General features: G+C 44.6%; 1 long non-coding RNA gene across 4 annotated transcripts in view; it reads left to right on the top strand.

Annotated features, from left to right (window-relative positions):
- Positions 1 to 27,954, top strand: part of LOC129649985 (uncharacterized) — a 100,324-nt gene that overhangs the window by 56,352 nt on the left and 16,018 nt on the right. The window contains exons 1-3 of one of the 4 annotated variants that reach the window (XR_008713505.1): positions 7,014 to 7,111; positions 9,228 to 9,373; positions 10,644 to 10,723. This is a non-coding gene — a long non-coding RNA (uncharacterized LOC129649985). Of the gene's footprint in view, positions 1 to 7,013; positions 7,112 to 9,227; positions 9,374 to 9,460; positions 10,724 to 25,504; positions 25,685 to 27,954 lie in introns of those variants that run through there. The other 3 variants (XR_008713504.1, XR_008713506.1, XR_008713503.1) reach the window with 3 other exon arrangements.

Genomic DNA, 27,954 nt, shown 5'->3' with positions numbered 1-27,954 from the left:
TGTCTATTATGTGTCAGGCACTCTTGTAGGTTCTGTAGATGAATCAGGAGCCAAAGGTTGTGCTTTCATGCAGCTTAAATTCTAGCAGAGAGAGAATAAGTTAAGGAAAAAAAACACATTTACAGCAAATGAAGATAAAAGTGTGAAGAAAACTGATGCAGTGTAAGGGGCTGGAAAGTGATGGGAACCCCCCCATGCCTGCCCTTGTAGCCTTACATGCTCCTTTGAATGACAGAGGCCTCTCTACATTTAAATTCTACAATAAGGACAATGTGGGGGTGCGGTAGGAATACTCTCTCCGGGGGAGAGTACAACTGGCAGTGTAAATAAGCTTACACGCCCCCTCCCCATGGCTTCCCTGCCATGGCATGCAGAAAGCTGGGGCAGGGCCCCCTAGGAGAACAACCCCAAGCTTTCCTCTGGAGTGCAGCCCTGGGAGGATGAGGCATCAATATGACTACAGGGAAAAGATGGTGAGTCACCCTGCTCCATCCTGTCACTGCATCAGAACTCTCATTCCATCACCGCTCAGTTCCCAAGGTCTGAGAGAAGGCCATCGCCCCCATTCCTTGCATCCCGTGGGCAGCCTAGGACTGAATGCTGCTGCTGCTGCTAAGTCGCATCAGTCGTGTCCGACTCTGTGCGACCCCATAGACGGCAATCCACCAGGCTCCCCCGTCCCTGGGATTCTCCAGGCAAGAACAGTGGAGTGGGTTGCCATTTCTGTCTCCAATGCATGAAAGTGAAAAGTGAAAGTAAAGTCGCTTAGTCGTGCCCGACTCTTAGCAACCCAATGGACTGCAGCCTACCAGGCTCCTCCATCCATGGGATTTTCCAGGCAAGAGTACTGGAGTGGGTTGCCATTGCCTTCTCCGAGGATTGAATGAAAGCTGGCTTTTCAAACCTATGGTAATTGGGATGAAGGCTGCAGCTGGATTCCTCCCACCTCTAATGCCTTCAGGGAGTGGTCCACTGTAGCCTGGCCAAAGGAGAGCACAGATCTCTGACCTCAGCAAAGAATGGAAACCTCAAATGCTCAGACCAGAGGATGATTCTGTAAGAATAGCAGGCCAAGACAAAGGTAGGGCTCAAAGCATGAGAAGAGTTACATGCCTTCCATGAAGATAGGTCTCTAGGCCTTTGTACGCAGTGAAGGAGGGATGGAGGCAAAGCTTTGGACTTGGTCAGACTTGGGGCTGGATCCTGGATCCACAGGCCTCTGTTGTCTGGTTTAAACTATCCCCTTCTGGGATATAGTGTCCTCACTGGTAGAATGGGCCACCCACACCTTATTCATAGACTTGTTGTGAGGATTAAAGAAAAATGTAAATGGATAAGTCCAGGCATTGGGAAAGGAACCTGGCACTGAGTTAATGACCATAAATGTCCTTGTCTGGAATTTCACTTAAGCAGGACTATGTCCTCATTTATTTGAAGCCTGAAGAATTTAGGGGTGAATAGCATGGCTGTAATTTACTTTTAAAATTCAAAAAATATTGTGAGGTAAATAGTATCTTTTCTGCAGAGTCTCTAGCCAATACACTTATCCACTTGTATTCAAAATCTAGGTAACGTCCTTCACTGTCTTGGCTTAAAAACCATCTACTTGCCAGCAATGCTTTATTTTTATCTCCAAGCCAGACCTCTCTTAGGAACTTTAGACTCACATATTCAACTGCTAATTTGACATCTAAGAGCGTGCATATCCCAAACAAAATGCTTGATTCCACATCCCAACCCTACCCCCACAACCTGGTACCCAGCCCAGCCCTGCCCCACCTTTTCCATGTCAGTAAATTACACCACGATTCACCCAGATACCTCAGCCAGAAACCTCCATCTCTCCTCCTCCTCCATGCCCCTCAGCCAACCCATCAGCATTCCCAACTGATCTTACCCAGGATTTTCCTAATCCAGCCCCTCCCCACCACCTCCACTGCCACTTTCAACTGGATCACACCAGCAGCCTGTGAAATTAATCTCCCAGCTCCCACTCCTGTGCACTGTAATCCATTCCCTGCATGGCCAGCACTCTCTTTTTAAAGCACAAACCAAGTCTTGTCATTTGCCCGCTTAAAACTATCAGTAACTTCCCTTGTACATAGAGTCAAATCTAAACACCTCCCCGCAACCCGCCAGACTGGGAGTGTGTACCATCTTCTTTTCCACCTTTCTCCCCCTCCTTCCCTTGTCCATCTTTCTGCTTTTCTCACAGCACTCCAAACACACCACCCTCCAGATACATTGCCCTCCTTTCCATTTCTTTGACAAACCAATCCCCTTCCCCTCTGGCCTTTCCTCTAGGCTGTTTCCTCCAGCTTGAATTCTCTCTCCCTTTCTCTTCCCATACCCAGTTCCTTCACATCCTTCAGGTCTCAGCTTACATTTGACCTCTCTGAGTATCCTTTTGTGACACCCCAAGTTCCAAATAGGCCCCTCAGTCATTCTCATAGCACATGGCTCTGCTAACCTTCAGAGAGGGAAGGATTGTCTGTTTCCCAGTGGATATCCAAAGCCTTGCATAGAGCTCATTAAAATTTAATCTCTTAATAAATGAACCAATTAAAAATCACTCTGCCCTTATTCTAAATCCCCATCTCTAGGCCCCACACCTTGCTTCTCAGCCACAGGTATACCGGGCCATTCCTTTTGCCAGGCCCCCGTGGCTTGTTTGTGAGACCCTCACACTTCCACCTCAGCCCAGCACTGCATCAGCCTCCCTGTTACTCTGCCAGCATCCAAGAGCCCTTGAAAGGCAGGTTGGCCAACCTGGGGCATGAAGGGTAGCTACGTTCTGCACACATGTGCATGTGTTCATCACACATTTCTTACTCAGTCTTTTATTTCTCCTGCAACAAATGCGGTCTTTGTTTGCCCATCCAACAACTCAACCCCTGCAAAATGAGACGGTGCCAACACTGAGAGCAGACCACAGGCCCTTGCTTGCCATGTTGGCCCCCTCAGAGGCCTTCTCCTTGCACTTTTTGAGGTGGTTTCCTGTTGTTGCTGAGGTCAGCATTCAGCCCAGCTTTGAACAGGGAAGCCTCACCCATCCCAGGGCGACTCTGGCTTTCTTATCAGACTCTGCCCTAATGGGAAGTGAATGCTGCAATCGCGGGGCGCACTCCGAGGTCACAATTACGTAAGGATTATTAATGAAGCAACGATGTCAAAATTGTGTGAAATCAAACTCAGATTTAAGTACTTAAAATAAACAGATATAAAGTAACAGATGTCCCGTTTTGTTCTCAGATGATTTCATCCCTTGTTAAAAATAAATGTCTGGCTTGAAAGGAGAAAAAAAAGAAAAGGGGAACTTTACTTCCATGTTAAAAATTAATTGAATCCAGAGGTTGGTAAAGCAACTAAGTGGTGTGGGTTTTTGGTTTTTTTTTTTTTTTATTTTTTATTAAGGCAAAGACATATTTGTGTTGATTTTTATTTCAGCGAGTAATAAATTCATCGCATAGCCCCAACTTTGATAGACCAAGCTCACGTCCTTTGAAACCCAAAGGGAAAATTTCTCCATAGTTATTATGTAGATAAGAATGGGGCCCAGTGTATCCATCTGAGGAGAATTTAGTTCCATGCTTAACCCCAAAGGATGCAACAGCAGAAGCTTCAAATACCACAAGTCCTGATTGTCATGCTTGCAGCCATCAGAAACCCATGGAGGTGGACTTGCCTTGGAATTTCAGTGTGGAATTCCCAGAGAAGACGCCTACTGAAATTAGTAATGGGAAAGGCAAATTAGGTCATCTTGTCCGTCCCCCTGCCAGCTTCCTACACTGTGGTTAATTTTCTCCTCCTTTGATCAGATACATTTTAAATGTTTCAAGAGATGGAAATAGCACCAGTTGGCTCCCTCTAGAGTTCCACAGTCTACTGAAGTAACAGGACTCGATTTTCTGCCTGTGAGACTCAGTGGGAATTTTTCCAAGCGTGGAAGGTTGTTTGTGAACTGGGGGCTGCCTTTACCTCCCCCAAATGTCTCTTCCTCGTTCTGTTTATGGCCCAATTCAGAGGATTTAGAAATCCGGAGAAATGTTCATCTGTCCAAAATCACAAAATGGCCCCGGGAACATTCAAAGGAAATAATTTATTTGTAGATTCTGAGTAAAAAACACAAGGGGATTGGTATTGATGCCCTTGAATAAAAGATGGAGCAGCTCATAGCCCCGATGCTGGCTGGCTGTGCAGGAGAGTTGCGTGTAGCACCATTTATTGAAGGGGATAAATAATCCAGATAAGAAACCATATGTTTCCAGGCAGAAAATACATGTTACTAAACTGTTGCCACTTTGAAAAGTGAAAATACTTGGTTTTTCAATCGGTTAAAATTATCTCGCCTGTATTTCCAGTCCCCATCTCTGAACCCCCATGCCTGAACAAATCGACATTAGATTAGAAATGAGAAGCAAAGAATGGGGTAGTGGCGACAGTTGCACAGCACTTTCAATGTGTTTAATGGCTCTGATGTGCACGCTTAGAAATGGTTGAAGTGTTCTTTTTAAAAGGGAGGGAGGTAAAACAAATGAAGCCTTTCTGGTGTGTCCTAGGTAAGGAGTGGACAGTTTATGCAATAGGTAGAGTGGGCGGGAGGGGTGGGTGGGGTCTAGTTTTGCTCAGACTTGCTTCATTTCTCTGCACTTGACTCTGCAGCTTCTGCACAGACTGAGGGTGGGCCAAGATGTCCCCGAAGTGTCCCCAGACCCAGCACGTGCCTGCTTTGTGGCAGATACTGCTGTTGCCAGCTCCCCAGTCATTCTCCTTTCCTACAATAGAACCTCACTTGGGTTTTGAGTGTCGCTTTGCTGAACCATTAAAAATAAATAAAAGCTCACTTACTGCCTCCCTTGCATGGTGACTGGCTGTGTGACTTAGCTCTGACCGATGAGATGCAGGCAGCATCCCCAGGGAGGTAGCCATCCATGTCCTACTCTGTGTCCCTTTGCCTTCCACCTTCTTCCTTTTGCTCCTTTGTGGTTGTGATGCTCGAAGGAGCAGCAGCATCCAGCAGCTATAGGGATAACGCAGAAAGGGAGAAGGCAGGTGGCGGCGTTTCAAAGTTGCCCTTCAAGCCCTTGTAGAGGCAGAAAATGCTCCCTTCTTCACTTCTAGATTCTTTGGATGCTCTTATAATTAAGTTGACAAAAAACGGATTAATAGAAAAAAAATTTAATTCCATATGTCCAGAAGTCCCAAGGATATGAGACTCAAGACCAAGTCAGGCAGTTGAGCTTATGTGCACCCTCAGCTAAGAAATGGGATAGAGGTCAGGGGCTTCAAGTAAGGGTGGCGGGAGGACAATTCACAGAACAATGAGATGAGCAGATGTTTGGTAATTAGAAATTTGCCATGCCATGCAGATATGCCTTTCAGATAAAAACGTTATCTCTGGTAATAATCTTTTTTTTTTTTTTTGGTACAGTTCCCTATCTAAATTCTTCAAGATAGTTAAGGGAGAAGTAAAAGTTTTTCCTGAGTCTCTAGGTCTTGATTGCCTTCAGCTCAAAATAATTCACATGCCAAAGTGGCATATTTTGGGATAGCATGTTTTGCTGCCCTTCATCCTGGGCAAATCAACACTCGTGTGTGTGTGTGTGTGTGTGAAAGAGATGTATATGTTTTTCGTATAACAAATAAACACTTTCCCTTGTTTAAGCCAGGGCAATAGGGTTCTCTGTGATAGCCAAATGAATTCTTAACTGATACAAGTTCTATGTCACGTCCTTTGAAATTCCACATTACGCGCTCCTTTGAATTAAGTGCTGAAGGCCAGTGTTAAAACACGAATGCTCGTTGAGAGAAGAACATTTTAAGTTGTAACAAGCCATTGACATCTTACTGAAAGTGAGTTCATCAAAATAGCTCTCTGGTGCAGTAGCAGGGGGCTGAAGGATAGGCAGGGAGGCAGGTGGGCTTTGATGGAGGGAGGGGGTCCTATTCCCACTGGGCCACTCTAGTGACAGTCCTGGGGCCTTGGGGGAGGTGGGCAGTGCTTGAAGGAAGATGAAGGACTGGAAAGAATACGGAAAGGACCAAAAGTGGCCTTGAATTCATCTTCTGAAGAGAACACTTCAACCCTGAACAGCATCGGAACTACCCTCAGACATCTACAGGGGAGATGGGAGAGCTGCATAAATATTGTCTGCAGAGTTTAGACTTCAACAGGAGATAACTCTGATTACAGTTTCTTTTCTCAGGGAAAAGGTATGTCCCTCCCCTGTTGCCATCTCTTCACGCCTACCCCACTTTAAGAGCCTGCTCAAAGCCTAGAGCCTGCCAGGACCCCTGCCCTTCCCCGGGACACTGACGGCAGGCCTGTGCTGGCTTCCCAGCCCTTTCCTCCCAGCTGCGTGAGTAGGAATCTCAGCCTCTCCCAGTGGAATGTCCCCTTTGGCTGGGCTGCCTTTTTTGTTTGTCTTAGTGTCTCTCGCAGTGCCTTATGCCTGGTGGCCTTTTTTTAAGCTAACATTTGTTGAGTGCTCATGGTAAACTTGGCTTCCCTGGTAGCTCAGTTTTAAAGAATCTGCCTGCAATGTAGGGAACCCCGGTTTGATTCCTGGGTTGGGAAGATCCGCTGGAGAAGGATAGGCTTCCCACTCCAGTATTCTTGGGCCTCCCTTGTGGCTCAGCTGGAAAAGAATCTGCCTGCAGTGTGGGAGACCTGGGTTCAGTCCCTGGGTTGGGAAGATCCCCTGGAGAAGGGAAAGGCTACCCACTCCAGTATTCTGCCCTGGAGAATTCCATGGACTGTGTAGTCCATGGGGTCGCAAAGAGTCAGACACGGCTGAGTGACTTTCGCTTTCATGGTAGGCCAGGCACCTTTCTAAGCCATTTACGGGAACTCTTCCTTCAGTCCCCAGTCCCTGGTCCAGCCCCACCCCCAGCCAGGCCCTCAGTGTTGGCCTGGCAGAGAAGAGGCCTGTGTATTAACCCTGGGTCTGTTCATCCCACCCCCTCCTCTTCTCTCAAACCCTCACTCACGTTAACCTCCCTGCTTTCCCACCAACAGAGCCAGGCCCTTAGCTGTTCTACTGCTAAAAGATATACCATCCCTATAAAGCTTTTAGTGGAGGAAATTACTTCATCAGGCTCAAGTCAAGAGGTAAGAAAACAAGGGTCCTGGAAAAAGAGCATTTAAAGAAGACAGCCCACTAAAATCAGTCCCAGACAGCACAGGGGAGGAAGATCCCAACACTGTGAGCCTCGGTCGTGCCCGACTCTGCAAGCCTATAGACTGTAGCCCGCCAGTCTCCTCTGTCCATGGGATTCTCCAAGCAAGAATACCGGAGTGGGTTGCCCTGCCCTCCTCCAGGGGATCTTCCTAACCCAGGGATCAAACCTGCCTCTCCTATGTCTCCTGCATTGGCAGGAGGGCTGTTTACCACTAGCAACCTGGGAAGCCCTGGTGAGTCTCTAAACCACCTCAATATAATAATCTGACAGGGGAGCAGGCTTGCTCTTGAGGTGTAGAGTTAAATACAGGAATTTTAGGCATAGGTAGCCCTGTTTTATGTCCCTGTTCTGCCCCCACCTTGCTATGTGATCCTGGGCCAGTCACTTAGTGTCTCTCAACCTCAGTTTTCTCATCCGTAAAACAGGAGCATAGTTCTATTATAATAGCTCACATCTCCTATGTTGCTATGAGAATTCAGTGAAAGAATCCGTATGAAACACTTTCAGTGGTTCATCAGGGGAGATTTAATACCAGAGATTACTGGGGTTTAGGATGGGCTGTTGGAGCAAAACTAGGGAGACAGTGTTACCCAGAGAGAGGTTAGTAACTGCAGGAAGACCCTACCCCTTGAGACAGGAGCGAAAGAGGAGAGGGGGTTACCCTTGCTCACAAGCACTGTCTCATGAGGCCACCGCTGCCCCTTCTGCTGGAGCCTGCACCGCTGCTGCAGTGAGGAAGCAGAAGTCTGGGCCCTTGCAGACACTGCAGGACCCCAGTAAACCCAGGGGTGCTGCTGCTCGCCAACCAGGCACGGCAGCCTGCGGTCACCTGAACCAGGCAAGTAACTAGTTACAATATTGATATCATGACTTCTCCCAAGTCTCTGTGAGGGCTTCCCATGATAGAACCTAACCCAAGCTAGCAAGGAAGTCCGGGAAATGTAAGTTTCAGGTTTCTGAATCCTGGATACAGAGGAGAAAATACAAGAGTGTGTAGGAAGCTAAGAACCAACTAAGAAATCACCAACACTGAGGTTACACAATCTGAGCACTTGATTATGTTAATTATCATCATCGTCATCCTTTTTTAAATTTTAATTTCTGCAACAAACAAGTAGTGGGACCTCAATCATGTTATTTCATCTCTCTAGGCTTCCCTGGTGGCTCAGATGGTAAAGAATCTGCCTGCCAATGCAGGAGACCAGAGTTCAGTCCCTGGGTCTGAAAGAGCCCGGGGTGAAGGGAATGGCTACCCACTCCGGGATTCTTGCTGGGAGAATTCCACGGACAGAGGAGCCGGGTGGACTGGTCAGGGTCACCAAGAGTCAGACATGACTGAGCAACTAACTGACTAACCAGGCTTTTATTTCTTTATCTTTAAAGCGAACAATTTGGGCTGGACAAGTAATGGGTCCCTCCCAACAAACAATGTTCTTCTTTCCCTCGTGTATCCAATCAGTAAACATTTTGCTGAGGTCCCAAGTGTGAACTGAGCACTGAGGTAAAATCAGCAAGACTGGGTTTGAACTAAAGGTCACTTGTAGTGACAGAGACAAACAAATGCGTAATCTCGAACTCATCCAGCTAGTTAAGGGCAAAACAAACTGACTTCCAGGCGAGTGCTCTTTCCTGTTTATCTCCTTACTTCCCTAACTGATCTAATAAATTCCATATAGAAGAATTTCTTGTTCTGGCTCTCGATGTGCACAGAACCAATAGTCCTTTCTCTGATAAGCTCCATTTCCCATTGTCCATCATCTACCTCCTCCCTGACCTGTACCCCAATATCAACCTGTCAAGGATGTAGCAGACAGGTGAGCTGCAGAGTGGGTCATCTGCCTGGGGTCCTGGTCAGCACCTGCGGAGCTCTCAGAGTAATAAGGGGTGTAAAAATATGAATGCTCTGGGTGTCCGTGATTTCCCTGTTTGCCCCCTCTGTCATTGTGCTGCCCACAGATTTCCCACTATAGCTGATGACCCTGATGTGGAGTAGGAGACCCTGTGGATTCCATCTCTTCCTCCTGCTCACTCTGAATGCATTTCAGATATTGCCGTGGAAACGTCAATTCCCCAAGCCAAGAAGACCCTGTTTCCCAGAAGCTGCTTCTACAGACTCTAGAATATAGATGAGCCTGGCCCAATCACACACTATATCTTGACCCAGCGGATTTGCAGCATACCTGCATTGGAGGTAAATCGATTGGTGCTGCTTAATCCTGGCTACTACCAGGCAGGTTCTCCCCTACTCATTGAAGCTTAGTAGCAACAAGCCCTTCACTGTAAAGAGAATTTTTTGTCCTCTCACTTGGGACTAAAGGTCAAAGTTTAAATCTATATTTAATGCCATTTTCTGAAAACTGGATTTGTGATTCCCTTTATGTTGGTATTACATATCTTAAGGGATTTCAAGGGGAGAAATCTGGGAAGCCCAGTTTCTGAGAATGACCTTTACTTTAAATGTGTAAATAGGATGGAGCTTGTATTTCTGCTTTTTAAACCTTTTAATTGTGCTTCCAAAGACAATTCCGGAAAGCAGGGGCTGTGCTGAGTGGTTACCTGGAAGCCACTTTGAAAAGAAGAGACTCAGATTTTTGTCTTATACAGAAAGGCCAAAGGTTAATGGCTCCTGCTCTGTTGGCCTGCTAGGGACAGTCTCTTTTGAAGCTTTGTACCTTGAGCTATGGTGATCCCATATTAGAATATGCAAATAGTACGGCCTTTAACTGCCTCGGAAAAGGGAAAGTTCAAATTTACTTAATTCTATTTTTCCTCTGAATTTTATAAAACATTATTGAAATGGTATCAGAATATCATTCAGAATGTCAGTTTTAGAATATTTCAAATATTTACCTAAAGTTTTTTTTAAAGGGCCGCTTTCACTGTCTGAATGTGGCACTAAAGGCAGTTATAAAATTGACTTTCCTTGCACTTCATAAGCTCAGACTTGCATGTTTAAAAAGTAGTGATGGGAATTTCTCAGTTTGCAAACAGCCTCTGGGCATGGCCAGATAGATAGATACATAGATAGACAGGAAGAAATAATTCTAATATTTAATAAATATACCACGATAAGCTTATTTAAAAAAAAAAAGTTGATCCTCATGTTATTATCACGTAATCTCCAGTACTTCCGACTCCTAAAATTTGGAGCTTGTTATTTTGAAGCTAGATGTGATTTGTCCTCCATGGTCTCTGTACAGTCAGGCCACCCAGCATGGCTGTCCTCTTGCTATCTGTCCATCACCTGCTCCACCAGTACCTGCTTCACCTGACCCTACTCACAGGACAGACCTTCCTAAATAGCTGCCCCTACCCCGGCTAGTGATTGCTCCAACTTTTAGATCAAAACATCTCCACCTGTTATCAATGTGGTGGTGAAGGGTATGGCTCTCTGCTGGTTTCCCTGGTAACTGATGAGCCCACCTGATGTCAATTCCCCCTGGAACCTCCCCTTCCTCCAGGGAGCAGAGACTGCCACCCTGGCCTGCCCCGTCATCTGCTTCACACTTCAGGGTGTCGCTCTAGAACCTGGTTCAGACATGTAAGTCCCCCACTCATTGAACCACTGATTGCTGTGTCACCAACTCTGGGCCCTTTCTTTGGTCTTGAAGCTGGGCAAGCACAGGGCTCATAGGCTTGTGGGGTGAAGCCCAAAAAGTAGCGGAACAGCCAGGAGACTGAGGAAACTCCAGTGAGCACCGACATGTTGGGAAATAAGGACGGGGTTTGGGAAGTTAAGGGGACCCTACACTAACACGTGGGCCTGAAAGTTGCAGGGGTGATCCTGGGGTGGCCGTTCACTTGCATATGGGGCACAGAGGTTCTGGGGTGATCCCGAAAGTTGTGGGGAAATCCTGCATGGCCGTCCACTAGTATGCAGGAACCTGGGGTCGATGCGCCAAGAGAGTTCAGAGAACTCGTAGAAAATCCTAAGGCTGTTGGCCAGAGCTCTGGGCTGGCCGCTGGTTTTGACATAAAGAAAGACCACAGAGGCTAACTGCCGAGGCAAAGGTTAAAATGCTGATTCTTGTTCCTCTGAAAGTGAAGCATGTGAATGTGAGTGAATATGTATTATTGTCTATTACTGTTATTTGTTTAAACCAAATTGGCTATCTAGAAATGGAAAAGAAATCCCTGAAAATGTCCAAGATGGGACTCTTGACATTGTGAAACTGGTTTTTATTACCGATAAAGGAATTTAGCTTTCTAGAAGGAATGGGTGTTTCTCTTCTTGTGCCTTTGAAATGCAAATGATCTAGCTGGGCTCTCAGGAACTTTCATCAAATCCCTATGAGTGAAGGGGGAAAAAGGAGGCTTTTTCAACTCTCGAAGGAAAATTGTGAGATCTCTGTGTCTGTAAAGATACCTGTATATCTATGTGTACCTTACAAACCTGAGGTGTCTCTGCCTTCAAATGGCTTTGCCAAGCTTAGTTTGTGGATGAGCTCTGTTTCCCTGGGTTAAAAAAAAAAAAAGTGTGACGCCAAAAACTCTGCCTCAGTGCACCAGCACCGAATCAAATCTCAGAGACAGAATTCTGAGTGAAGTAAAAAAGAATACAGTCATTGCTTTACCAGGCAAAGGGGGACAGAACAGGTTCATGCCATCAAAATTGTGTGTCCCAAGGACTTGGGTGGTGGTCCAGTCGTTAAGGCTTCATCTTCCAATGCAGGGGATGAGGGTTCAATCCGTGGTCAGGGAGCTAAGATTCCACATGCCTCATGGTCAAAGAACCAGAACATGAAAAAAAGCAATATTATAACAAATTCAATAAAGAATTTTTTTAGAAAAAAAAATTGTGTGTCCCAACCCAGGGGATTTGGCGAGGAGTCTTATGATGAGCATGGTTCAATGGTGGGGTTGCCGATAACAATCAAGTTATGTGCAGGACCTGCAGTCCTTTAATCTGGCTTTAGATGGTCTACTGATGAGTTTCTGTGGTTCTTGAGGTTTTCAAACTGTGACCTTCTCTCTGGACTAAAGAATGCTTCAACAGGTAGTAGTAGTTGTTGTTGTTCAGTCGCTCAGTCATGTGTCCAACTCTTTTCGACCCATGGACTGCAGCACGCCAGGGTTCCCTGTCCTTCTCCATCTCCCAAAGTTTGCTTAACCTCATGTCCACCGAGTCCTTGATGCCATCTAACTATCTCATCCTCTGTGGTCCCCTTCTCCTCCTGCCTTCAATCTTTCCCAGCATCAGGGTCTTTTCCAGTGAGTGGGCTCTTCTCATCAGGTGGCCAAAGTAATGGAGCTTCAGCTTCATCAAGTTCAAAGATATTGGTACAGTTTATCCCTTGGGGCAAAACAGGACTCTGTCCCAAGCCTGCACTATTGTTTCTTGACTGCTGCTTTCTTGACTGCCGCTCCCTTATCTCTGCATCCCTTCCCTTCCCTGAGTAGCAACTGTTTGAACCTGCCCTGTGGAACTCAGGGAAAGTCATGGAGGCTGAGGCCTATTCCCTACAAAAAAAGAAATGGGGGACACAGAAAGGTTTCCATGCCCAGGAGCCTTGCAGGGCCCTGCTCAGTTTCAAGTGCTAACACAAATTCTGAGAATTCATTCCTGAAGCTGGGAAAGTATAGGGCTTATAGGCCTGTGGAGTGCAGCCCAATGTCATATGGAAAGGAGGGTGGCTCCCAAATTAGATTTTTCATTACTCAGCAATGTAACAAAATCTAGCCGTAGGAAGTTGTTTCTCTGGGTCCTTCCAGATGGTTCTGCCCCCATCATTCCTACGGCTGACTTGCCCACCCATCTCCAGGTGCTTTCTGCGCAGTATCTATCCGTGATGCCCTGTCAGGGGTGCTTTTGTACGGATGAGGCCCAGGAAAGGGCACACCTTGCCCCAGTGCAATTCAGAAGTGGCAGGACCAGGGTTTAACTGCTAGCCCATCTGACCCAGAACCCACACCCTCCCCTTGACTCCACTCTGCTCCAAAATGAAGTTCACTGGGCTCTCTCCTCTGAAAAAAAAGAAAAAAGAAAAACTTTTGTTTTATAAAGAGAACCATTTCTTCCCTTTCATCCATACCTGTCGCTCAAGTGCCTCCTCCCAGCCCCCTGCTTCCTTCCTCAGAAAGCAAAGTCACAGACAGGTTGAGGCAGAAATGTGCTGGTGTTTCAGCCACTTTAATAACCAGATCAGGTGTCTTTGTGGTCAGCTAGTAGCTAGCCAGATAGAACAAAGCTGTATATGTCTGGGGCTAATGTGTTCATAGGTTATAGCCACAGTGAGCTTCAATTCTCCAAGACACATCTAAATATTCACTTTATGCTTGCCCCAAACTTTCCCCTGCTTCCTGTGGTCATTTATGCCTTAACGTTGCTCTCCTGCCAGCAGCCAGCAACTTGCAGCTCCTGAATAGCCCCTTAGGGAGATGGCAACTCTCCTGCCTCAGTCCCTTCTTCATTTTCCTGGTTGCTCTTTGTTTCTTCATTCTTGCAGCTGGGCTCCTCCCATTGTCTCCCCACCTTTGTCCCCTGGCCCCCAGATAGCTGTCGCTGAGACCGCTGTTGACCCTGGCCTCTCCAGGACCTGCTCTCCTCCGCCCGACATCCTTTATTTAACTGCGGCTGCCTTAGGCAAAGCTGATTAAACTCGCCTCCTGCACTGCCACGCTCCTTCCCCGGGGCTTTGTGCCACCTCTGGCTTTCTTCTTACCTCTCCTGTGATCTTTTACCTTCTGTTCTCCCAGCTCCCTTCAATTCTGTCTCTGCACTTTGTTTCTGTCTGACCCCCTCTATCCCTTCACTTTTAACTGTAGCAGACTCAAGGGAATGTCTTTAAAAAAAAAAAAAAAGAAAGAAAAGAAACCTGAAACACTATCTTCCCTCTATTCCCTGCCATCTCTCTCCCAGCTCCTCCTTTCTCTTTTAAGGCAAGTTGCCACCATATCAAACTAAAATCGAGTTTTATTGTTTTTGCCTCAGGCCCTTTCCTCTCTCATTCCTAATTCCTAAACTCCAAGCCTAAAGTACTCCTACAGTGTCTCAGATTGAGACCCTCTTTTCCTTTTTTCCAAAGATCTCCAGAAATCAGTCTTCGGCTCCATCCTCAGCAGAAATGTCTTCATTCAGGGTCTGTGTGGTACACCTCGGCTAATGAAATTCTTGGCTTTTCATCATGTAGCCCAAGACAGAAACCAAGACCGCCACCTTCGAGGCCCTCTTGAATGGCTAGTACAGATGTAAACACCAGAGAGGTGTCTTGTTCACGGCAGGCATGTAATAAATACTGACGCAGCAGAGAACTAGGTAGGATTGTGGTTTCTGGAGTCAGGCAGATGAAGGTTCCAGTCCTGCTGGATTCCTTAAGATCTCCCCATTCCTTCCTCTGTGAAGGATAAATTATAATGCCTGCCTACTTTATGTGCTTGTCGTAAGGATTGAGTGACATAATGTGTACAAAATTTGAGCCCTAAGTCTGGTACAAAATACCGTTCAAAAACATTAGTTGTTATTAATAGACAAGGAACAAATTCCATGAGCCAGAATTGTAGCTTCTTACAGCTTAACTTCTGACTCTAATTTTTAAAAAAATTAAAAATCTCAGCTTATTGCTAGGTTTAATTGACTAAAAGTGGTTCCCACTGTGTCTTAGGCCTGTTTCTAGTTCTTATATGTAATACACATTTGGAGTATGAGCAGTTCAGCATGAATCAGGCAGCCCCCACCCGAGCTTTACCTAAAAATCCCACAACTCACCTTGTCACTTTCCACTGGTATCCCGTCAGAGAGCTTTGAGGTCCCTAGGCTTCCCTGGTAGCTCAGCCAGTAAAGAATCTGACTGCAGTACAGGAGACCTGGGTTCGATCCCGGGGTTGAGAAAATCTCCTGGAGAAGGGAATGGCAATCCACTCCAGTATTCTTGCCTGGAAAATTCCATGGACAGAGAGTTTGGTGGGTTACAGTTCATGGGGTCACAGAGTCTGACATGACAGAGCGACTAATACTTCAGGGGTCACTTGGGGGAACAAGTTTATGCCTTAGGAAAGAATTGTTTTCACTTGCTTGACCACCCACCCCCAACCCAGCCCTGTGCATTATATGTCGCTTAAGACAGTCACAGGAAAGGCATGGACACAATTCTTCCACAGGAGAGGTTGTACTCTTTCAACTCTTTTAATTAAATTGGCCAGTAAATTCAATAAGCATTTTAAAGAAGGATCAATGCAATCAAAGAAGCAAGGAACTCAGTGTAGCCACAGGTTTGGGGTTTGTGTGTGTGTGACTTGTGGCTGAGCCGCTATTGCAGTGGACACAGAATGGGAGCATCTGGATTCCATCAACTTCCTTTAAAGCACTTGCAAGTAAGTTGCCTTGACCAAGGGGCTAAGAAGTCGGCCTTTCACTACCTTCTCAACAAATGATAATTTTTTTCATCAGCCCTGTTAAAGTCAATGTCTGAAGCCAAAGTGTTCACCATTATTCCCAGAAAAGAAAAGGGAGCCCAGTGCTGTTGCTTGAGCCAAGAACCGGCCGCTAAGACTTGGAGCTCTTAGTTCTGTTGCATGGTCAAGGCTCTATGAAGACGCTCGGCTTCCTCTCCCTCACCTTCTGCATCTATGAAATAGGAGTGAGTGAGGTCTAGAATGGCCAGAGACTCAAGGAGAAACAGGCATCAGTGAGGCCCTATGTGAAATGTTTGGTGAGATTCTTGGGTAAAGAATTACCAGGGATTACATATGTGCTTGCCCACTTCCAGATTTACCAAATCTGTTATGTTAATGCATAGTCACATTCAAGGAGAGCAAGTCCAAATTGTATTACAAGGAAGGACTTTAAGTGCGGCCAGTTTGGGAAAGCTGCTCTGACCATCTGGGCTCATCCTACTTGCTCTTCCAATTTAGGCATTAGTCTCTGTGTGTGATGGGTACCCCAGGCCTGCAGTCTCAGGGTCACCCACTCCTCGCTGCCCACCGCCTCCTGCAGCTTTGTGCTGTGTCCTCCAATCTTATTTCACAATAAAAGATCACAAGGCTGCCTTTTTGCTGTTAAGTCTCAAATACCCCTGATGTTAATCCTTGGAGGCTACACAAGAGTGTCATTTTTTCAATGCCATCCTCTATTCCTATCAGTGGGTCATCTAAGCTCAAGAATATACACACCATACACTTCCAAAAATGGACTCCATGAAGCCATTTTTCCTTTGAATGAGGGAGTAAGATGCCTCCCAAAATGTATTGGTTTTTTTTTTCCCTTAACTGACATTTTTGTGAAGAAGTTATGTAGCATTTGCCCTGCTCTCAGATTGTCTCATGCAGTGAGCCATGTTATAGAGATAGCCTTTCCCAAATATCCTCCCACACCTCATGCATCCCCTCTGAAAAAAGCAAAGATGTGTGTGCTAGACTTTGGGGAATGAAAATGGTTCAAGGCCCCCCACCCACTCAGAAGGCACCTGGTCTTCCAGCTCCCCAAACCTCGTCCTTACTCCCCTTAACATTTTTTCTTTGTCCTGTTTCTTAAAGGAGCCAATTCAGTGCATGTGTGAAGCTGGTCTCCAGGGAGAAGCATTCTCTCTCTAGTGAACCCAACTAGGAGGGGGAAGCCAGACAGGGTCACGTCCCCCCATCCCCTTGGTGGAACCAAGCCAGCAGTCAGCTTGGAATGTCTGCGGAAGAGGACTCTGGCAGCCAATCTAATTGCACAACCCCGCAACTCCCCTGAGCCATGAGTCACCCGCCTGCTGTGAACCCACAGCGCTTTGATGCAGCCCTTCTCAGATCCCTGGGCCTGCTGCTCTCATGCCTGTCTAGCCCATTTCCCTGTGAGTCCAGGCAGGCAGCATTAAATGCTTTTCGCTGTGTCCCTCTGTGCCTAGCACTGTGCCTGATGCTTTGGAAGCCTTCACTAATTGTCTGTCAGATGAACAAACACAGATAAAATATCAGTTGACAATTAACCCACTTCAAAGGATACGGAACTCTATTTCTGGAAACTGTATTGAAGTAATTGGTTCACAGCTTAAATTACTAAAAGTGCTTACTGGATAAAGGAGTGACTTTCTTGGCACACTTTATAACAAGAGGCACATCTTTGACCAGTCACCAGAAATGTGAGTTTACCCCTCCAGTGTATATTGAGATCCATCTGTGCACCCACGATTGTTTAGCACATGGGAAAGGGGAAGACAGAAAGGGAGACATAATGGAAAGGGAGACCTCAGCCTTGTCCTCAAGAACATCTTAATCCTAATGAAGAGGGGCAGATTCAGAAAACTCTTTGCAGAATCCTTCTGATATTTCAAGCTGGTCTCAGATCCCCAGACAAACTTGCTGGGATTTAGACATTGCTCAGCCAGCCAGATTGGTTCTGGTCACAGTGTCTCAAGAGCTCATCATGTCACGATGTTCTATGGTCACATCACTAAAATATTCAGACAGGCGTTCAACCATTATGAAGCCAAACCAGTGTCTGTGGGGAGATGAGTGGTTCCCATGTAATCCCAAGTCTGAAAGCAGGAAAAGCAAATGGAAAACTTCATCAGACATACCAACTGAAGGAGGAGGAGATGTGCCAGCCTCCTCCATCAGAGCTGTGGTCTCTTCCTTCTGTCTGTCTAGATCCCCTAACCATCTCTTAAAAGGAGAGTGTGGCTAAGTTGTTTTGATGGCACCTATTTCCAACTCCCTTTTCTTTCACAGTCCTCCACTCTAGAGGCTGGAGAAACTATCATTTTTGTCAGCCTGCATTATGAGGAAGGGTGGTCATTTGATCTTTGTGGCCAAGAGATGAAAGTCTTCTAGAGGCTTCTGAGAGTGCTTCTGCTTTCCTGACACTACCCCCATTCAACCCCCAACTTTCTGTCTTTTTTAAATTTATTATTTATTTGGCTGCACCAGGTCTTGGTCGTGGCACACAGGATCTTTAGTTGCATCTTGTGGGATCTAGTTCCCCGACTAGGGATCCAACTTGGGCCCCTTGCTTTGGAAGCATGGAGTTTTAGCCAATGGACCACCAGGAAAGTCCCCTACTTTCTGTCTTGAATACAGATATGATGCTTCATGTTGGACAGTCTTTTTGTAAATGTAAGAGATAGATGAAGAGAAACATCAGTCTCGACCCTTGAACCACAAAGCAACCTTCAGACTTCTTATGTGAGAAAAAAAAATTGACTTTTGTTAAAGGCATGGTTAGATTTCCTGTTACTTGCAACTAAATACGTTCCTAACTGGATTAAAATTTTAAATGTGTTTGTAACTTTTCATGAGGAATAATCAACAAAACATCAACAGTGAACAACAACTGAGAAAGAGGAAAATGGTAACAGAGAGGCTGGTCTCTCTGGGAGGCATTTACAAAAGAAGAGCCCATTGTGGCTGTTAGTGGATATGCAAGGGGGGCCTTTTCTTGTTTCCCAGTTAATACACCGTGGAAACTTTTTTCAGTTTTAATATCTTTTTATTGAAGTAAAGTTGATTTACAATGTTGTGTTGATTTCTGCTGTATAGCAAAGTGATTCAGTTTTTTGTTGTTTAGTCACTAAGTTGTGTTGGAATCTTTGTGACCCCATGGGCTGCAACATTCACACCAGGTTCCTCTGTCCTCCACTATCTCCCAGAATTGGCTCAAATTCATGTCCATTGAGTCAGGGACGCTATCCAATAATCTCTTCCTCTGCTGCCCCCTTCTCCTTTTGCCTTCAGTCTTTCCCAGCATCAGGTTCTTTTTCAGTGAGTGAGCTCTTTGAATCAGGTGGCCAAAGGACTGGAACTTCAGCTTCAGCATCAGTCCTTCCAGTGAATATTCAAGTTTGATTTCTTTTAGGATTGACCAGTTTGATCTTCTTGCTGTCCAGGGGAGTCTCAAGAGTCTTCCAGCACCACAATTTGAAAGCTTCAATTCTTTGCCACTCAACCTTCTTTGTGATCCAACTCTCATATCTATACATGACTACTGGAAAAACCATAGCTTTGACTATATAGACCTTTGTCGGCAAAGCGATGTATCTGCTTTATAATATGCTGTCTAGGTTGTCAGGAGAAGGCAATGGCAACCCACTCCAGTACTCTTGCCTGGAAAATCCCATGGACAGAGGAGCCTGGTGCGTTGCAGTGCATGGGGTCGCGAAGAGTCGGACACGACTGAGCAACTTCACTTTCACCTTTCTCTTTCATTCATTGGAGAAGGAAATGGCAACCCACTCCAGTGTTCTTGCCTGGAGAATCCCAGGGACGGGGGAGCTTGGTGGGCTGCCGTCTATGGGTTTGCACAGAATCAGACACGACTGAAGCGACTTAGCAGCAGCAACAATCTAAGTTTGTCATAGTTTTCCTTCCAAGGAGCAAGATATACATTCTTTTATAATATTTTTTCCATTATGGTTTATCATAGTATATTGAATATAATTCTCTATGCTTTATGAATTTATTGTTTATCCATTCTCTATATAAAGGCTTATGCTTGCTAACCCTGAACTCCCAGTCCACATCCTTTGCTCAACCTTCTCCCCACTGGCAACCGCCAGTCTGTTCTCTATGTCCATATTCTGTTTCTGTTTCATAGATAGGTTTATTTGTGTCATATTTTAGGTTCCACATATAAGTGATATCGTATATTTGATATACGATATCTGTCTGATTTACTTCACTTAGTATGATAATCTCTAGGTCCATCCTTGTTGCTGCAAATGGCATTATTTTGTTCCTTGTTATGGTTGAGTAGTATTCCTGTGCGCGCGTGCGCATGCGCACGCGTGTGTGTGTGTGTGTGTGTGTGTATGTATGTATGTATACCTCATCTTCTTTATCCATTCATCTGTTGATGAACATTTAGATTGTTCCCACGTCTTGGCTGTTGTGAATAGTGCTACTCTGAACATATGGGGTGCAGGTATCTTTTTTAATTTTAGTTTTATCTGAATATATGCCTAGGAGCAGATTGCTGGATCATGTGGTAATTCTACTTTAGTTTTCTGAGGAACCTCCATACTGTTTTCCATAGTGGTTGCACCAACTTGCAGTCACACTAACTGTGTAGAAGGGTTCCCTTTTCTCCACAACCTCTCCAGCATTTATTATTTGTAGACTTTTTAATGATGGCCATTCTGACCATCATTGTGTAAGATGAGGTGGTACTTCATTTACTTTTGATTTGCATTTCCCTAATAATTAGCGATGGTGAGCATCTTTTAATTTGCCTAATGGCCATCTGTATTCCTTCTTTGGAGAAATGTCTATTTAGGCTTTCTCCCCATTTTTCAATTGGGTTGTTTGTTGTTGTTGAGTTGTATGAGCTTTTTATATATTTTGGAATTTAAGCCCTTATCAGTCACATCAATTGAAATATTTTCTCCCATTCCATCAGCTGTCTTTTCATTTTGTTATGGTTTCCTCTGCGCAAAAACTTTGTTTGATTAGATCCCATTTCTTTGTTTGTTTTTCTATTGCCTTGCATAGTGACCTAAGAAAACATTGGTACAAGTTATGTCAAAGACTATTTTGCCTATGATCTCTTCTAGGAGTTTTATGTTTAAATCTTTAAGCCATTTTGAATATTTGTGTGTGTGTGTGTGTGTGGTGTGAGGGTGTGTTCTAACTTTATTGATTTACATGCAGCTGTCCAACTTTCCCAGCACCACTTGCTAAAGAGACTGTCTTTTTCCCATCATATGTTCTTGAATCCTTTATCAAAGTTAATTAACTGCAGGTGTGTGGGTTTATTTCTGGACTAGGTATTATATTCCATTGATCCATAGGTCTGTTTTTGTGCTGATACCAAACTGTTTTGATTCCTGTAGCTTTTTAGTGTTGTCTGATGTCTGGGAGGGTTATGGCTCCTGTTTTGTTCTTTTGCTTCAGGATTACTTTGGCAATTCTGACCTTTGTTGGTTTCATATGAATTTTAGGATTCTTTGTTCTATTTCTGTGAAGAATGCCATGGGTAATTTGATGGAGTTCACATTAAATCTAGGTTGCTTTGGGTAGTGTGGTCATTTTAGCAATATTAATTCTTCCAATCCAAGAGCATGGAATATCCATTCATTTATTTGAATCTTCTTCAATTTCATGGAAACTTTTAAATAATGTTTTTAACAATAAAACCTCAATTAGCCAGCCCATTGTCTTCAAGTATCTAATTATAACTCTCAAATAATCGGCCAACCTCACATCATTGATTACTAATATTTGGATCAATGCTTTCAGGTATTAGAAAGCACTTTTACATATGTCATCTGATATGATCACCACATCCTTCATCAGCTCCATGGATACAGATGTATACAAGCATGCCTGCCTGGTATTAAAAGGGCAATTTTGAATCCTCCAGGAAATAGACCTATTGACTAATTATTTACTGCATGTGAAATACATGCTGGTTTTATGTTTTTAAAAGCTTGTGGTAGTCATTATAGTATGCTGGTCCATAGTACCATTACTTACGATAGCCAAAAAGTAGAAACAAACCCATGTGTCCATCAACTAATGAATGGATTTTTGAAATTGAGTATTTCATACCACAAGATATTATTTGGCCATTAAAAGTATTTACGTACTGATACATACTACTACATGGATGAACCTTGAAAATATCATGCTCGGTGAAAGAAATTGGACACAAAAGACATATTGTATGACTCTATTCTACTTTTAATTCCATTTATATTAAATGTCCAAGATAGACAAATCCGTAGAGACAAAGTAGATTAATGGTTATCAGGGACTGGACAAAAAGAAGAATGGGAAGTAATGCTCATGCTTACCAGGTTTCTTATCAGTGGGAAAAGTGTTCTAAAATTAAATGGAGATGATAGTTATACTAGCCTGGGAATGTACCGAAAACCACTGAATTGTATACTTTAAAAGGATGATTTCACGGTCTATAAATTATCCCAATAAAATATCATTAGCTATAGCTAGATAGATATGAAAGCTCAGACTCTGGAGCCCAACTTCTTGGGTTTGAATTCCAACTCTGTCACATCCCAGGTGTGTGATTTTGGCCAAGTTACTAACTTCTCTGTGCTTCAGTTTTCTCATCTGTAAACCAGAGATAATAAGATTCATGTCTCATAAGACTGTTGAGGGGATTAAAAATATATATAAATTGCTTAAAATCATGCCTTACATATAGAAAGTACTGTGTATTATTATATTAAATATTATTTATTATTATTGTTATTAAAACCCAAGTGTCTTATTTGGTACAAGGACCATTATTTATATCAAGTTGTAGATAAATTTATTTGAAAAATAGATAAATTTTAATGTATAGATTTGGTTTCCCTGTCTTCATCCTTACTACCTAAATGGGTATCTGTTATAGACTTCAGTTCAGTTCAGTCACTCTTGTCCGACTCTTTGCAACCCTGTGAATCACAGCACGCCAGGCCTCCCTGTACATCACCAGCTCCCGGAGTTCACTCAGACTCACGTCCATCGAGTCAGTGATGCCATCCAGCCATCTCATCCTCTGTTGTCCCCTTCTCCTCCTGCCCCCAATCCCTCCCAGCATCAGAGTCTTTTCCAATGAGTCAACTCTTCGCATGAGGTGGCCAAAGTACTGGAGTTTCAGCATTAGCATCATTCCTTCCAAAGAAATCCCAGGGCTGATCTCCTTCAGAATGGACTGGTTGGATCTCCTTGCAGTCCAAGGGACTCTCAAGAGTCTTCTCCAACACCACAGTTCAAAAGCATCAATTCTTCAGCGCTCAGCCTTCTTCACAGTCCAACTCTCACTTAGTTGTTTGTAGATACAAAGGTAGTAATCACCAGCTAGTGATTTTACACACACACACGCACACTGTGACTTTGAACTCCACATATGTTCAAGTGTAAAACTTCAAACACCCCTCTTTTTTTTTCTGGAAGTCCCAACAAAGAGCTTGCACGAGCCCACAGTCTATCAGTCAACTTCCATGGGTAGCGGGTGCCCACATTTTCTTTCTCTCTCACTCCGGCTAGCATAGAGCTGCTTGAAGGATCCCCAGCTACACTGGCACAGTGAGCATTCCCAGTGCCATTTCCCACCTGGACTGATATCTCCAGTGTGCCCAGAGTAGGCAGGGGACCTATATAGAAGAGAGAATAGAGACCTTCCCTGCCATACCACCCCCCATGCTGCAAAGCTGCAGTCCACACCCAGAATCTCACAGAATATTCTCAGGAGAAGAGTTCTCTCCTGCTTTCACTCTTCTTCCTCGGATGGTGCATTCAAGCCTTATCCACCAGACCATACTGAAAATGGTTGTTCCTACCATCTTAGCCAACACATTCTTTTCTCTCTTGCCTCCTTCCCTACTAGTTAAAAAAAAAAAAAAATCCCCATGCAATTAAAGGAAGGATCAGTAACAGATACAAGTAGCACGTAAAGAGTAGGCTTCTCTATACTAGCAGCACCCAGGAATGGGGATCCAGTTTGGTCAGCAAAGTGTTCTACCCACTTCTGGTAGAGAACTGCCGTCTGATCCCCTCATGAGGCTGAGAGCCTGTAAGGCAGTCTTTTAAAAGGTCAGGCCATGCTAATTCATTCAGTGAATTGTTACTGATCACCTACTAAGTGCCTGGCATTGGGCTAGTGCCAGGGGTACCATGATGCATAAACATAGCATCCAGCCTAAATCACAGTTTGTAGTGAGGTGAAGCATGGGTGAGTTTGTGCATGCTTCCTTTCCCAGTGAAGAGCACATGGGATGTGCTCTCCCTTTTGCACGAATAAGACACATTCCCAGCCTGGACTCTCCAACTCACTCCATAGAGAACAGAAAGATAAACATTCTTTTATTTGCAGTTGACATGGTTTTATTTTCATGAACTAGGAGTGGCCTTAATAGACAACAGGCCCTACTCTCCAATTACTGCCAAAAAGAAGAGCTACAGAACATCTTTTCTGAAACCATCTCTGTGAACATTTAACTCACTCAAAGTTCACAGTCCTATACAGTTACCTTTTGGTCTATAGTGTAAATACATATATTTGATACCTTCTAATCTAAATTTTCAGGATAGCACATTAAGTACCTAGTGTAGTCCCCAGGTGCTCATTTTATAGAATGCCTCTAGGATAAAGAGAAGTCCTCCTAGGAAAGGCTGCATAACTCATCTAAAAAACAAACCAAAACGTTTGGGAGGTATCTCAGCAAGAGTGATTGGGACAAAAGTGGAGAATTCTAACTAAGCCTCCTTTAACCAGACTATCCTCTGCCTGTAAGCATTCTAGCTGATCAACGTTTTATTATACTCTCAAGAATTTATAGTAAATCCTTAGGGGCCCACTTCAACGTCTAATGGTATATACTTCCACCTTCTGGTATATATCCCAAAGAATTAAATGGGGGGCTCCACATAGATATTTGTATGTAAACACATGAAAAGATGCTTAGCATCATTAATTATTAGGAAAATACAGATCAAAACTACAATGAGGTACCACTCTACACCCATTGGGAGAACTACTATAAAAAATGGAAAATGACGACTGCTATTGAGGATATGGAGACATCGAAACCTTTGTGTAGTTGGTTGAAATATAAAATAGTGCAACTACAATTTTGGTTCCTAAAAAAAATTAGAACTTGAACTACGTACAAGCCAGCAATTCTGCGTCTAGGTATGCACCCCAGGTGTTTGGAATTAAGCTCTGGAAGAGGCACTTATGTATCTGATCATAGCAGCACCAGTCACAGTAGCAAAACGGTAGGAGCAATGAAATGTGCATGGATGGACGAGTGAAGAAAAACAATACGGAATATACATATTATGGAGTATTCTTCAATCTTAAAAAGGAATGGAATTTTGATACATTCTACAACAAGTGTGAATCTTGAAGACATTTGTGCTAAATGAAATAAGCCGGACACACAATGACAAATACTGTATGGTTCCATTTATATAGGACACCTGGGGGAGTCAAAATCAGACCGACTGGAAATAGAGTAGTGGTTCCCAGAGGCTAGAAAGGGAGGTATAGTGGAGGTTTTGTGTAAGGGGTACAGAGTTTCGATTAGGGAAGATGAAAAATTCAGGAACTGGATGGTGGTGTTGATGTACCATGTGAACCTACCTGATGTCATTGAATTGTGCACCTAAAATGATTAAAATGGTGTATTTCATGTTATTTACATTGTACAAAAAATTAAATTAAGGGAATTCGCTGGTTGTCCAGTAGTTAGGACTGCACGCTTTCACTGAACCTGGGGTCAGTCCCTGGTCAGGGAGCTAAGATCCCCAAAGTCACAGAGCAGCCAAAATAATCAATAAATTAACAAAATTTTTAAAAATTAAAGAGAGAATAGATGTACTTAGAATGCCACTTGACACAGGCCACTTGTCTCTTCAAAATCTGAAGACCTCTGCCTTCTCGGGTCTGTTTATCCTATAGAAGGGTCCTTGGCCGCGGTCTCCACGTCCACCATCCAGTAAGGAGTGTCTGATTAAGTGACCCTGCTGTATCCACACGTGATTCACAAAAATCCTGTTTCGTCTTCACCATCAGTACTGTTTGTGGCTGCACGCTGAAGAGCAATAATCTCAAAAGGTTCCAGCTGGCCTTCCTCAAAAGGTAAAGAAAATCCAGCATTTTTAAGGTCTCTCTAATCTTTTGTTGTTTCAAGTGAATGCTTCCTCGGAAGGACTGTTTCAGCATTTCTGGGATCTATTAAGAAGAGCGTAATGAATGATACAGAACCAGTCAACTTAAAAAAGAGAGATAGAGAAGAAAATACTGCCAACTTCCAGACACCTCCCCTACTCCTTTTATACCAAAGGAGCCATATCTTCATGCAATAATAAATGCAAATTTGGAAAAGCTCGCAAACCCGCCTGCCTCTTCAGCTGACAGCCTCAATTATGGGGCCTAATCCTGCATTCCTGACACTCCCCTTAACCCTGCGTAACTTCCAGAGGAGTCAAAGGACCCTCAGCCCTGGCCCTGGCAGGGAGACATTAGTTATGCAGGAGCAGTGCCTGGGGCGTGCTGGCAAATTTAAGGGTCTGTTCATATAATGACACACACTTGGAAGCCTTAAATCCTCATGCTTTGGACTCTTCACCTTCTACTGAAATAAAAAGCCGCAGCAACTCCATTAAAAAATATAAAATTGCTCCACAGGAAATGAACACTAGTTTGCTTCCAATTTACATTGGTTTTAGGTTTCTTCTTCCCTGCCCCTACCCCTTTTTAGTTTTAATGTCAGTGTCCAGTTTTATGGAAAATATTTTCTTTAAGGAAAAGAATAAACACAAGCCTCGTGCTGGGTCTTTGCTTTTTATTTACTGAAGTGGGCAAAACAACTTTGACTTGCTGGCTCTCACCCTCCCGTAAATCAGTTGGAATTCCTCACATGTATACACACAGGCTACCCCCTTATGTCACCCTGTGAGGACACCTAATGACCTCTGGCTTCTTGAGAAGTGGCCTTGTTTTATATAAACTAATCATCCATCCAGCTATATTAGTAACGAGGCTATAACTCATTTTCATCCCAGGCACACGCTGTACATTATCAGTCTCCTAATTAATCCCAGGCAATTCAGGGGGCAGGGATTATTCCTTCCAATTTTCCTCACCACTCTTCACTCCCGAGACCGGGCCAACAGAGGGTCAGGCTCTGCGTCCCGCAGGCATGGCCCTGAGTCCCAGCCCCGAGCCCAGCCCACCCCAGGCTTGCTCCCTCCGCCCTGGGGAAGCCTGGGAACTCGCACACCCCTCACCCCTGCTGATCTCAGAGGCAGCAGGGCCGCCTCCGGGGAGAAAAAACCTGGGGTCAGCAAACATCTGGCAAGCCTGCCGAATGGAAGAAGTCCACAGCTGCTCCCCTGAGTCAGAAAATAAACTCAGAGCCTTGGGGCACGAAGCAGAGCTGGGCCCCATGCTCTGGGCAGCTGAGATATTCACCATCCGCCCTGAAGTCCACCTTGCGGGCACCTTTGTCCTTTCTGGGCACAGGGGGGGCAGTTCCAGGTACCCCGCCTGCCACCCCAGGCCAGGCTGCTAGCTGTTCAAAGTAGAGACCAGGGACTGGATGTTCAAATCTCTCCAGCACATCTCCCCACCTCACACAGGGAAAATCAGAATCCTTTGATGACATAGTGTCCAGAATATTGACTAGATTCTTAGGCTTACTGAGAAAGGAGTTTCTCTTCCTCTTCATCCTTGGTTCTCAGAGCCTGTGTCTGACAAGGTGAAGTGTTCAACCACGAGCATGAGCATCTCTAAACATCTTTGAAGAAGGACAAGCTCCCTTGACTCCCGGGGTGCTTGAGCACTGGAAAAGCTTCCCTTGTTTCATTTGAAAGACCGCAGGGCCTGGAGTGATGGTTTAATCACTAAGTTGTGTCTGACTCTTACGACCCCATGGACTGTGGCCTGCCAGGCCCCTCTGTCCATGGGATTCTCCAGGCAAGAATACTGGAGTGGGTTGCCATTTCCTTCTCCAGGAGATCTTTCTGACCCAGGAATCGAGCCCAGGTCTCTTGCATTGCAGGCAGATTGTTTACCAACTGACCTACAAGGGTCTGGAGACCTGTGTTCAAGTCCCAAGTCTTCCATTAACCTGGTGCTTACTTGACCTCCACAAGTCTTGGTTTTCTCATCTTTAAAGTGGAGATAATAATGCCCTCTTCCTTTGCAGGGTGCTTGTGAAACAACAACCTTTTCAGGCTCCTTTATAAGCTTTTCTTTGGATCAGCCAGCGATGTTGAAGTTCCTGAGCACAGGGTCCCTGACTCTCCTCCCTTCTCACTCTCTCCCTGGCAGTCCTGTCTGCCCCAATAATGACCATGTCAGTGTTCCACCTGGTAGGATTTTGATCCTTTTTGAGAGTTCTGTGC

The sequence above is a fragment of the Bubalus kerabau genome, chromosome 4 (assembly GCF_029407905.1).
Source record: "Bubalus kerabau isolate K-KA32 ecotype Philippines breed swamp buffalo chromosome 4, PCC_UOA_SB_1v2, whole genome shotgun sequence".
NCBI lineage: Eukaryota > Metazoa > Chordata > Mammalia > Artiodactyla > Bovidae > Bubalus > Bubalus kerabau.
The sequence above is the reverse complement of the archived record's forward strand: the minus strand, read 5'-3'. Positions and strand labels throughout refer to the sequence as shown.